The sequence below is a fragment of the Pelophylax lessonae genome (genome assembly GCF_965119305.1).
Source record: "Pelophylax lessonae genome assembly, chromosome: 2".
In the NCBI taxonomy this organism is placed as follows: domain Eukaryota; kingdom Metazoa; phylum Chordata; class Amphibia; order Anura; family Ranidae; genus Pelophylax; species Pelophylax lessonae.
This window is the reverse complement of record NC_138769.1, coordinates 380,022,250-380,035,183: the sequence shown is the minus strand read 5'-3', so window position 1 is coordinate 380,035,183 and position 12,934 is coordinate 380,022,250. Positions and strand designations below refer to the sequence as shown.

The window sequence follows — 12,934 nt, the reverse complement described above, 5'->3', positions numbered from 1 at the left end:
ATAAGAATCTAAATAACAAAACAATTGTTTGATATAGATATTTAAATTGTTTTAATAAAGTTATTGCTAAGTTCCTGCATATCAAATATATCTGGCCAATGTAGACATTTACTACTTTTTGCTCTGTTACGTATACTATTGGAAATGTTTTATTATACCGGTTTCATAATTTTGGGTAAATAATAAAATTGATTATGCCAGAAATCAAGAGCTTTTATATCTTAGGAGTACAGAATGATTAGACTTTATGTTGTAGAGATGGAAGAGTGATGGAAGTTGGAGCAGTGTTGGAAAAGAAAACATGACAGGACTGACACCACTTAGGCCGTAAAAATGCTATGTTGCCAGCCCACAACTGGACTTAGAAGCTGACAGTAGTTTTGGAATATTGACTTTAAAGGAGAAGTTTGCAGTATAAAAAAAAACCCAAACATCTATATTCACCTGTATGCTGCAGCATTGGTATAATGCTGCAGTTATCCCCCGTCAGTTCTAAGCCTGAGAACTGAGTGATCACATGACTGATGATCACTGAGTTCTTGGTCAGCTCGGAGTGGTGACTGCTCACTGGATCGCCAGGCTGGAGAAGAACTGGGGGCAGCTGGCTTTAACTCTCAGCCGTGCACTGAGAGCATAAGCCAGCTGTCAGTCAGGCAACTGGGTGGATCCCGACAATATGGTCAAGATCCCTGTCACGTACCTGGTCCTGAAGCCAAAATGCTGAGAGGGCTCTCCTTGCGGCTGAGTGCTTGGTGTCCCTGAAGGTGGTAACAGGAAGCACGAAGCCCAAAGTAGCAGGGATTGCCAGCTATGCCCCAGATGATTTCTCAAATTTGTCATCACATATTCTCATATTTTCAGAATATCTTCCCTGGGAAAACTGTACATCTTTACCCTATCTTCCTCCCTCTGTCCATTCCCCAGTTGCCCAGATTTCATCACCACATCTTTGTAGTACTTGGTATATCTTGGGTCCAGTTGTTGAATCCTGGTGGCATCAGAAGGCATCAAGTATGAGACCAGTCTCCAGATCTGATCCTAACAGCATCAGTATAGGACACTCATTTGAGACTCTCACCGCTCTCATTCCGTTCCCTGCCCCCCCCCCCCCCCCCAGTCATAAAAACCCATGGCCATGTGGTTAATGCTTTACACATGATTGGGCTCCAGTAAAAATAAGGATCTTTTTTGGGATGATGTCTTTTTCCTCCACCAACTTAGGGTGAACAAATGTGACTTCTGTGCTGGTGTGTTGAAACCAGTAATGTTTTGATTACCTACGATGACCGACTGTAGGTTGATGTTGTTTTTCTTTGCTTTTGCACTGATGCACAGAAGATTGGCTGCTGGCCAGGTGGTGTTGATTTCCTTGGCTCTGTAATATTGCTTCTGAGGTGTTCAGTCTTGTCACATGGGTAGCACTTGTGGGTATCATTAATAAATACCTATTATCATAAATGGACAAAATTGAGCCTTTTACACTCAGAAACCTAAGTATAAGCTGCTTACAAACAGAGAACAAAACAGTGAGAATGTAATAAAAAATAATCCCTACCTCTAACATAAACAAATGTGAAAATCTCAGTCACCTGAGTGTAGCGTTTTCACGCGTTTTTTACAGCGATTTTACCGCAATTTTTACCGCGTTTTTACCACGTTTTACAGGCGTTTTTTCATTCATTTTTTGTGCAGGCGTTTTTAGATTGAATAGAGACCAATGGAAAACACCTGTAATCTGCCCAAAAAGAAGCTCAAGTACTTTTTTGAGCGTTGGACGTTTTGCTCACAGCGTCAAAACGCTCAGATGTGAACAGGGGCCATTGAAATGAATAGGATTTGTCTTGTTGGGCGTTTTGAGAGCTGATCCTAGAGCAGAAAAACTCCCCCAAAATGCCTACATTTGAACGGAGCCTAAAGCAGAAATTGAACTCTTTTTAATCATCATGCTGCTAGCATTTTGTAAATAGATAGGAAAGTATACTGTATTTACTTGTTTTAAACTTTTTTTTAATTTAATTTCTTCAGTTGCTTACTGGTTTCCAGGCCTAGGCAAAGGATGCCCTGTATCCCATGAGTCTCCAGGAGGGGAGCAGGAGTTTTCTCAGCTAAGCATACCCTCCTGCCTGCATGCCAGAGCTAAGGGCAGATTGATTCCAGGAAGCAAATGCTACATTAATCATCTGCCCTTACTCAAGATGGCCATGACCAGAAATGCTAGGGGGTGTTTTTCAAAGTGACTTCTCAGCAAAATAAAGCATGGAGACATGAATAGGTGGGTGAGTTTGTTTTGAATGTTAAAAATTAATTAATGAGCGTTTTTTGTTTTTGGTGCTCAGATGCAGTGTAGTTCCACTTTAACTTGCATAACAAACTCCACTTATTCAAAGTGTAAAATATCACAACTCAATGCATTCACCATATAACAATGTGTCATCTGAATCCAAAACCAATAACATCAAACAATAATGCACATTAACATATACAGCAATAAATGTCCTTAAGGTGTCCAAACAATCAAAATCTTCACTACAAAAGGGTGCAATCCACCTACACGTGAAATAGAACAGGTCCTTTGGAAATTACAGTGCATATCAAACTTGCTACCCACTGTGAAATTGTACTCACCGCCTACATTTGGCCTGAACAAACATATATTAGACAAAATAGGCTTATAACATTTCCCAGGTTACTATAGACCAGCATTCCCCATGAGCAAGGTGAGAAAAAGACTCCCAGACAGGTCACAGCTTCCTTTAATAAGAAATCAAATGTTTCCCACGAGCAAGGAGAGAAAAAGAGCCACGTAGTATAAAACCATACAACCAGCATTCTTTAACCACTTAAGCCCCGGAGGATTTTCCTGCTAAAAGACCAAGGGGTATTTTGCGATTCGGCACTGCGTGACTTTAACGGACAATTGCGCGGTCGTGCGACGCTGTACCTAAATGAATTTGACGTCCTTTTTTTCCCACAAACAGAGCTTTCTTTTGGTGGTATTTGATGCTATACATATGCACTGTTACTGTAAAAATACACTGGCAGTGAAGGGGTTAACTTTATTTGGGAGGGAGGGGCTGTGTGTGTCCCTAGGGGCGTGGTTTCTACTGTGATTGGCTGTGGCTCTAGCTGTAAGGACACTGATCAACGGATCTACATACTAGATCCGAGTGATCAGTGTCTTTACAGCGAGGAGAATGACAGGCAGCTTGTTTACACAAGCTGCCTGACATTCTCCCTCTCCCCCGACGATTGCCGAGTGGCCGGCGGACATCGGGTCTGCTGGTCACACGCGCGGGGGGGTCCGTTACCGCGCGGGAGCGGGAGCGCGCCTCCGCGGGCGCGCGCTCGCTCCCCAGACCCTCCCAGGCTAGTGACGTTAATTAACGTCACTCTGCCTGGCAGGGGCTGACCGCCGCAGTAAATCTACTTGCGGCGGTCGGCAAGCGGTTAAAAGAATACAATTCCCTTAAATGGAATCTGTTTTGTAACACATGTACCAGAAAGCAAATATTTCAGTTTGCTAGAGAGTAAAACTTTTCAAAATTTTTCGAGCTGCAGTAATAGTAGCCAATGTCCAGAGCCAGGCCTGAGGATCCTTTTGTCAGTTGAAACTTTCTGATAATAGAGTCCTCTATGCCCTCATAATTGTCATCCTTTTTGGTTGGCAAGTACACATAGACCTCTGTGGCTTTGCCTCTTAGTCCTGGCATCAGATACTGGGCCCACAGGATCTGTGGCAAGTGGTACTGAATAGACATTTTTTCAAAGGATAGTAGATAAGTATCAATGCCACTGTCATACATTTTTTTTTTCTATCAAAGAGAGTTTTATGCAAACAGTTTTACAGCAATCCAAGGTAGAAAAAAACTGTACTACCAGATTACAGCTACAACAAATGAAGCCACCAATTATCACTCTGCATATGTAAAAAAGTAACATAGATTCAGTACAAATGGCAATCGTTCCATATTTTTTATTACTAATAATATTATTAGTATTATACAGGATTTATATAGTGCAGGATTTATATAGTTTACGCAGTTCTTTACAACTTGAGGGTATACAGTACAACTACAATACACTTTAATACTGTAGGAATCAGAGAGCTCTGTTTTTTAGAGCTTACCATCTAATCTATTTATGTCCTAACCTGTGCGGCATGGCAGTAACCTCATTTGCATCAGCTCTAATGGACTATGACCTGGTCTATTAAGTCAGGATGCACACAATTTCTCAAATTTGCCAGGACATCCCTGTGCTGGTGTATATACTGTATATCGTTCAAAACGAAGGTTGTATCCTAAAGCACCGATCCATTCTTTTTGGGAAAGATGATCTGCAGATTTCCAGTGCAGCAGGAATAATTTATGGGCCTGGAAAATGGTTCTAGAAATTGCCCCCTGGCTAAATTCTCTGGGTTCCACACCTCCCAAAATACCTAATAGGCAACACAATTATATCGCTTGCACAGTGCTCCTTGGGATGTTTAAACTTGGGAAATCCTTTTGTATCCAAATCCGGCTTTAAACTTCTCCACAACAGTATCTCGGACCTGCCTGGTGTGTTCCTTGTTCTTCATGATGCTCTCTGCGCTTTAAACGGACCTCTGAGACTATCACAGTGCAGGTGCATTTATACGGAGACTTGATTACACACAGGTGGATTCTATTTATCATCATTAGTCATTTAGGTCAACTTTGGATCATTCAGAGATCCTCACTGAACTTCTGGAGAGAGTTTGCTGCACTGAAAGTAGAGGGGCTGAATAATTTTGCACGCCCAATTTTTCAGTTTTTTATTTGTTAACAAAGTTTGAAATATCCAATAAATTTCGTTCCACTTCATGATTGTGTCCCACTTGTTGTTGATTCTTCACAAAAATTTACAGTTTTATATCTTTATGTTTGAAGCCTGAAATGTGGCAAAAGGTCGCAAATTTCAAGGGGGCCGAATACTTTTGCAAGGCACTGTGTGTGTGTATATATATATATATATTACACATAAACTCCTCATAAGGCAACAGTCTCTATGCACAATTTCAGTTGTGAGCTTGGATAAGTGCAACAAAAATATTGTTTTCATACAGGTGTGAAAGTGCTTCCACTCGTGCTCCCCCCTCCAAAAGCTGCACTTACCAGAATATAAGACCCCAGTGGGTATAATGGCGCTTTTTAGAGGTAGCTCCCTTGAATGCAAGGACTCCTCCTCACTCCTCTTTTCAATCTTCCATTATTCGCCATATACCAGAGCCAAATCGGTGTCAAGGGAGGCAATGACTATTTGTCCAGTATTCTCATGAGTAACTGACAAGTTAAGAAAGATGCAATGGAGGTTGATGTCAGTGCCCTTCCCAGTCATAAACCCGGTTTGGTCTATGTAAATAAACTCCTCCAGTACTGTGGATAGCCTATTTGCCAAACTTTTTACCAAGATCTTGGCATCTACGTTAATGAGGAATATCGGCCTATCTCATGAGCACTTTTCAGGGTCCTTGACTGGTTTGGGCACCAACACCACCACCGCCTTAGACAGGATATCAGGAAGGGAAACCAGTGAGAAAAAAACAGTCAAATAAAGACACAAGCCTGGGAGCGAGTAAGTCTTGGTGCTGTGAATAAAATTATGTTGAGGGTCTGTCCGCCCCAGGGGTCTTCCCGACCTGAAGTTGTGAGAGAGAAATCTGTATCTCCTGGAGGGTGATATCAGCCTCCAGTCCCTGGCTGGCATCTGTCTCTAGTGTGGGAAAGGTAGCCCTATCAAGGTAGGCACCCAGCTCCACGGTAGAATAATCTACCCTAGAGGAGTACAGAATCTAGGAGTTTTTTCGAGAAAATGCTCATTAATACTGCCAGTTGACCTCAACACCTTTAGAATTTTAAATGCCACTAATATGGGTGACAGAAAACTGCCCCTTGGCCAACCCCACCAATAGCCGGCCATTTTGGTTCCCTTATCCAAAGACCCTCTGAGCTGTGTTTAGGAGAGACATTTGTCTCATTTCAACCCTGAGTAAAGAAACCTCCCATACTGCCAGGCCCCATAGGTGACCTGATCTCTCCTTAAGTTAATGCCTTGAAGGCATCTCATGTTACCAGGGGAGTGGTAGATTCAGTATTAGTCAGCCAATATTGGCAGACTCCTTCCTGAACAGCCTCCTGGATATAACTATCCTCAATCCAAAACCTGGACAGCCTCTCAGCCAGGGGGGGCCCAGGGACAGCATCAGCAGCAAAAGGGCATGGTCTAATATGCCTCTGGGTAAAGTAGTAATATCGGACACCTACCGGAGCATAGAATTGGTAGCATAAATTAAATTAATACTAGAAAGCGTTCGGAATTGCACGAATAATTCTTGGAGGGTAGGGTGGAAATGACGCCAGACATTCTTAAGGGCAAAAGTACTCACCCATTGGGTCAAACTACAAATCCAACAAGAGTTGGAGTGGAGTCTGTCCAGATCTGGGGAGGGAGTCATATTAAAATCCCCCATTAACGGTACTTATCTCCATCCCAAAGCTGAGCACTAGTTGCATAATAGCAGAGAGCAGGGTAGAATCTGCCGGAGGTGGTAGGTAGATTCCCACTAGAACACATTGCACATTAGCAATGACAACATGCATAATTATGTAAAGACCCCAGGGTCTGTTCTAATGTCCAAAAGCTGAAACAGGAGCAATTTGTGCACCAGGACACTGCCCCCCTTGAGTAGCTGGAGTACATAGTATGATAGTGTGAGCTCACCCAGGCTCTCTTAAGGCTTAGGATTAGTAACAAGACATCTGGAGGTGAGCCGACCCTGGCGCTCCTATACCAGATAAGCTTCCATTGCAGGAGAAAAAGTGAGTCTGAGAACAGAGCACAAAAAGGAACCCCTTATGGCGCGGAAAAAGATTGTAAATAATATGGGGAGATATCTTCAGCCCAGGCGGGGTAGTGTCGCCAGCAAATCTTCTGTATCCTTTGGGGAGGTGAAAAATGGGATCCTCTCCCCGCCCACCACCCGCAACTTAGCCGGGAAAAGAACACTGTATTTCATACCTTTGGTATGCAGGGTCGCTTTGATGGAGTCGAAGGACCGGCAGAGCTTCTGGGTCCCTATAGAGTAATTAAGATTTGCATTAATCGGTTATTCTGGTACACCAACTCCCCCACCGCTTTAACCTCATGCAGTAATTCATCCCATTCTCTAAAGTTAGGAAGGCGCAGGATGAACATGGGGGGGGGCTGCGGGCCCTCTCGACCGTGAAGTATGGGGATAGCTGGGCGACAGGTAGCAAGGACCAGAATATTTGTTCCGCAAAGACAGTGGGGTTTTTACCTTCCACTCCCTCTGCCAGGCCAATTATACGGATATTGTTCTGCTTGCATCTATTCTCTGCGTCCTCAGCAATAAACTCCAGCACCTTGACCTCAGATTGTAAAGAACGAATTGCTCCTGAATGTTCCCCCACGGTGTCCTCAATAAGTCCCACCTGCATTTCAGCTGTAGACAGGTGGGAATGAACCTTGTCCAGGTCTTTTCGGATGAGACCGATGTCCAGCTGAACCGCTTCAATTTTTGTAGTAAGGGCAGCCTGGCAGGAGGCGATGGCTGCCATAACCTCCAGAATTCCTGGTGAAGGTCTGTCTGAGACGCAATGTTAACACGTGGTGTCAAGCTGCTAACCGACCGGGACTCCGGACTCGCTGTATTAGGTAATCCCTGGGAGGAAACAAAGCTTTTTACCCCCTTTACTACGCCCAGAGTGCTTGGGAGGCATCTGCCACTATCTGGCCCGAGCTAGAGTACAGAAGAACCCGGCCAGGATAAGTGAAACAAATGTCCCTTCAGCAGAGCTCTGAGATAGACTTCTGGTCACTCCGCCATCTTGGACATGCCCAGCAATACATTCTTTGATTTCTTTTTAAAGCATTCCGAGATTCAGCTTCAATTGAAGAAAAGAACAATTGTGCAAGAACAGATTTACAGAGAAATATGTTGCAAAACAGACAATTAGCAACTGTAAAAAAATGGAATTAAAAGCTAAAAGTTCTTAGCAAAGTTCTTCTGGCCTTTGGTTCTATGCAGAGTTTGAATCGCTTGCACAATAAGCATATTGTGACATATCATATGAGAGCTCCAGCTGCCAGTTGCAACTGTGTTTTATGGCCCCTAAAAAAAAGGGCATATACAAAATTAACCCAACCATAAAGGGTCAGTAAGGTGTGGTAAAGGGGTGTTGAAGTGTTTTAATTTGTTTTAGTGGACCCTCCCTATGTTTTAGTGGGCAGTTCTCTCTTTCTCCCTTTGTTTTGTATGTGTCCCTTCCATCCCTGTCATTCACTGAATGCTTATGTTACCACTTGTGTTACTTCAAATGTAGAGGATTTCACCATTACTTCACCTACCACAGTGTCAGGCATCAGTTCTCATAAACCGAAATTCATTCCCTATTCAATAATTTTTTTTTTTTTATAAAGATTGAAAACCCCCGGAGAAGCCTTGTTCCTATAATATTCCAGACACATTATCCCATTGCAGAATATTTTGTCAAGAAATGGTCTACTTTCTCAAGACTGACTCCCTAGTGTCTAGCCTTAAAAAGACTCTGACCCTGGTTGGCTTCTGGTCCTGAGTGTTTGGTCTGCTGTATTCCATGTTCCATTTAATTTCCTCGGAAGGAAGCTACATTTGATTTGTTGCATTGCCCCATTCTGAGCCTATTTGCTTATCAGCAAAAATTGGCATCCTATTTGTTCACAGCAACTAAAAGGATGATTGCCCAGGCCTGGAAAAAACCTACAGTCCCCTTTATGGGAGTGAGGGACCATCTTACGGTCATGATGCTAAATGAACAAATGTCTAGTATTCTTCCCGTCACATACGCCAAGTTCCTCAAGGTCTGGGAACCATGGTTGGCATATGCCTTTCCTGATCTCTCCCTGACAAGAGTGGGTCGGCTCTATTTGATGTCTCGGGTGACCCAGGGTCCCTACCCTTTTTCTCTTTTTTCTACTTTACTATTCCCTCTCTCTCCTGTCTTTTTCTGCTTTTCTTCTTTTGATGAGTTTTTCAGCCCTCTTTGGCTATCGGTGTCAGGACTGCCCACTAAGGAGGTGTTGACATAAAGATCCTGACCACATTGGCAATTATGGGTTTTTCGCCCAAAATACATATACGTTTTGTTTAAGTTGGATATGCCTGTTTGAGAAGGAGACATAGGGTACACCTATGTTCTCCATGTTGCCAGTCATAGCCCCTGCACGGGACTAGGGGCGTTTGTATTGCTGTACATTTTTGATAAACTTACAATAAAAATTATTGAACAAGGAAAAGACTCTGACCAATCATTATAGAGAATGCTCAGTCCCTCAAGTACCCTACTGATAATAAGTTGGAAGCACTTTCTAAAACTATTTACTCTTTGGTGAGATTGTCCCTTCAACATTTGCTTGCCCTTGTTCTTATTTCTCAAACTTTAAATATTTGGTATAAATTGCGAAGTAAGTAGCAATTGACTGCTGGCGTGGATCCTCACTTTATCACTTTTGATAAATGGAAGCCGGGCCAGTTAAATTTTGTGATGCAGTATTGAATCCTAGTCTATTCATGTTTTTTCTTGGGCATCCCATTATATGGTTTAAATTTGCAGAGTGATCTGTCTTAACGTGATTGTAAAGTCTCTCTTTTTTTTTCTTTTAAATAACAAACATGTTATACCTACCTCTGTGCAGTGGTCTTGTACAGGGCAGCCCGGATCCTCCTTTTTTCAAAAAATCTTAAGAACACATCAATCTTCATAAAATCATCCGTAAAAATAGTCCATAAAAACCCCCAAAACCGACACTGCAGCTAAAACTTGGGGGTTTTTATGGACTATTTTTACGGATGATTTTATGAAGATTGATGTGTTCTTAAGATTTTTTGAATAAAGGTTTGTAACCTTCTACACTATGAGGAGCCTCTCTTCCTTCTTTCTTCTTATGCCGAAAGCACATCCGTACCCATAACGAGATCGCCCATCCGTCCATCCACATCAAAGGAGCAGCAGTTTAAGCGCTTTAGATTCTTATTGGTATACGCCATAAGAATCCACATCGTCTGGTAAGTGGGCTACCTTACCTTTTGGCACAGAGTGTTAGCAATCAAGGCTCGCACGATCCCCAATTCATCACAAGAGACTCTTTTTGAGCACCTTCTTTTTTGCACTTCCCTCACTTGTTTTTTTTCACTTTATGGACTTTTTCTTCACTGGATACATGCTTGGAAAACTTTTTGCTGTTAATGTATTACATATGATATGAGTTTTTACTGGAAAATTATCAATTAAGCACCAGCACTAATTTATCACCTCTATTGTTTACATGTTTGCACGTGCACTTTAAAGGTTTTTTGATATTTGCTAATTTACATTGTTTCCAGTAAGCATATTAATTATAGCACAGTAGTATCTATTTATTTATTCACATGAACACAAATCATCTACCAGTCGTTTATTACAAGTAAATCCTATTATATAGGGTAGCGCAGTATCTATCATTATTTCACAATTACCAGATCATTATCTCACAGTAGATAGTGACCTTCATTACTTGCTGCTTCCCAACATATTAATTAATTAATTAATTTTTTTACTACACCTAGGCGTGAGTATATCATTTAAACAGTGATGGTATCACTACGAACATCAGATCAAGAGCAATAATTCTAGCACCAGACCTCCTTTGTAAATCTAAAGTGGTGACTTGTAAAGGCTTTCAAAGCATCGCCTGTGGATAATATAATTAACGTAGCTTGTTGCCGACAGACATACGCAATTTTAGAGCGTGACATGTTTGATATCTATTTACTCAGTGTAACATCATCATTTTACCAAACAACTGGGTATTGTATTCTGTTTTTGCTTATTAAAATTAATTAAAGTGTATTTTTCCAAACAAATTGCGTTTGAAAACCACTGCGCAAATACCATGTGACATAAAAAGTTGCAACACCCACCATTTTATTCTATAGAGCCTCTGCTTTAAAAAAAAATATTGCTTTATGGGGGGGGGGGGGGGCTAAGTCATTTTCTAGCAAAATTAAAAAGAAATTTATTTTTACATGTAGGAGAGAAATGTCAGAATAGGCCTGGTGTTTAAGTAGTTAATAAACCTCTGTATGATCTGGTACTAACACTCAGCAAAACCCATCTCCACCATCAAGAGCTCCGGTGAATAGTGGTTAGTGCAAAGACCCTGCACCCCAGGTGATCCTGTGTCACCCTCCAGGTTGACCTGCTTGTGTACTTATCCTGCTATAGCTACTGGTCTCCAAGACATACCCCTGACTATGGCACCCCACATATTATACTATCCATACCGCCATATATTTCCCATCCCCATATAATATCCTTCATACCTCTTCTATACCCCTACATCATACCCCTCCCCCCATAAAATGATCACCATACCTCTATACAGCTCCATCCCCTATACTGTATTATACCATTATATAAAAACCCTCAGGCGTGCAGAGAGAGTATCAGTGTTTTGTGTGTGTGTGGGGGGGGGGGGGGTTCCCTATCAAGAAAACCTGTCACTTTGCCCTGAACAAGCAAAGGTACAGATTTTCTTTAAATAGATTTCGGTGTATGTAATATAAGTGTTTTTTTTTTTTTTTCAGCTCTGTATTTAAGCTTTATTATTATTATTTTATTTATTTTTTTAAACAAACCACTTCTTTTAAATGAATGAACACTGCTTAATGAACCATTGAGGACAGAATTCCTTACGTTCTGAATCACATTAGCTGCATGTCCCTTTAATACACCATATTAGAAATAAAATCATGTTGAGAATGCATGTCTAATTATTTGAGTAAAGAGCTGTTTGTGGTCTCTGACTTTGTGAGAAAGCTTTCATCTGACAACAGTTTTCCTGTTAAGAGTGCATATAGGGTAAAACCAATAGATAAATTCAGCATTAAATCATCTGTGGTGCAAGAGATATAAATGCTTTATTACCTTACATATCACAACTTTCCCCAAAAAGGTTTCAAAACCAACAAAGTGCTTACAAATTTGTCTGTATTGCTCACATGCTTTTAATGCATTGTGTTGTAGTGCATTTGGATTCAGCACTAGCAGACAAACATCTAACCAACAAGAGAAGTATTAGCTTTCTAAACTGCTCCCAAGATATTAAACCAGTTCCGCAGCAGCATAAAGTTGGCGCCTGTGATTGCCAGAGGAGTGCTATTATTGGTAAATGAAGCATTCCTGCTATCGTGTTTAAATAATTTTATAATAAATGTGTTTGCCCTTTACATGTAATGGAGGAATACATTCACAGTTTGGAGACTAATGAAATTATACCACTTTTTTCTACCACATGGAGACTTTAAGCAAATAATTGTGTGCTTCTTTGACTTTTTGTGCTGTACTTGTGCTGTCATCTTGGTGTCTGTGTAGCTGTCTGTGTGTTTTCTGAATAGGCAAACTCTGGTAAAAGCAAAACCTTTTCTATCCTTAAATTTAACCAAGCACTCAAAATAATTTGCTGTTTGTACTCACCCTGCTTCAAGATCATTGGGAGCCATCCTGTATCTTCTATATTTGTGTGTTTTTTTACATAAAGGATTGTTGGTTTTCTAAAACAATAATAGGATTATGTTATTTGGAAAGTTTAAATGCAATCACTGCTATGTGGAGTTCTTCCTAAATGCTAGCAATAGCCATACACTGTGTGCTAATTTCATTAGATGCAACAGAAAGATATCTGGCAACTGCCCATTCTGGTTGCTGGATCTTGTGTTTAATCTTCACCTTAACCACTTAAGCCCAGGAAGATTTTACCCCCTTCCTGACCAGGGTCTATTTTGCGATTCGGCACTGCGTGATTTTAACGAACAATTGCGCGGTCGTGCGACGCTGTACCTAAACAAATTTGACGTCCTTTTTTTCCCCACAAACAG

At 41.3% G+C, this 12,934-nt stretch overlaps 1 protein-coding gene across 5 annotated transcripts in view; it reads left to right on the top strand.

Moving 5' to 3' along the window:
• Positions 1 to 12,934, top strand: part of BCAS3 (BCAS3 microtubule associated cell migration factor) — a 1,702,410-nt gene that overhangs the window by 526,256 nt on the left and 1,163,220 nt on the right. The gene's annotated exons all lie outside the window — the stretch shown is intronic.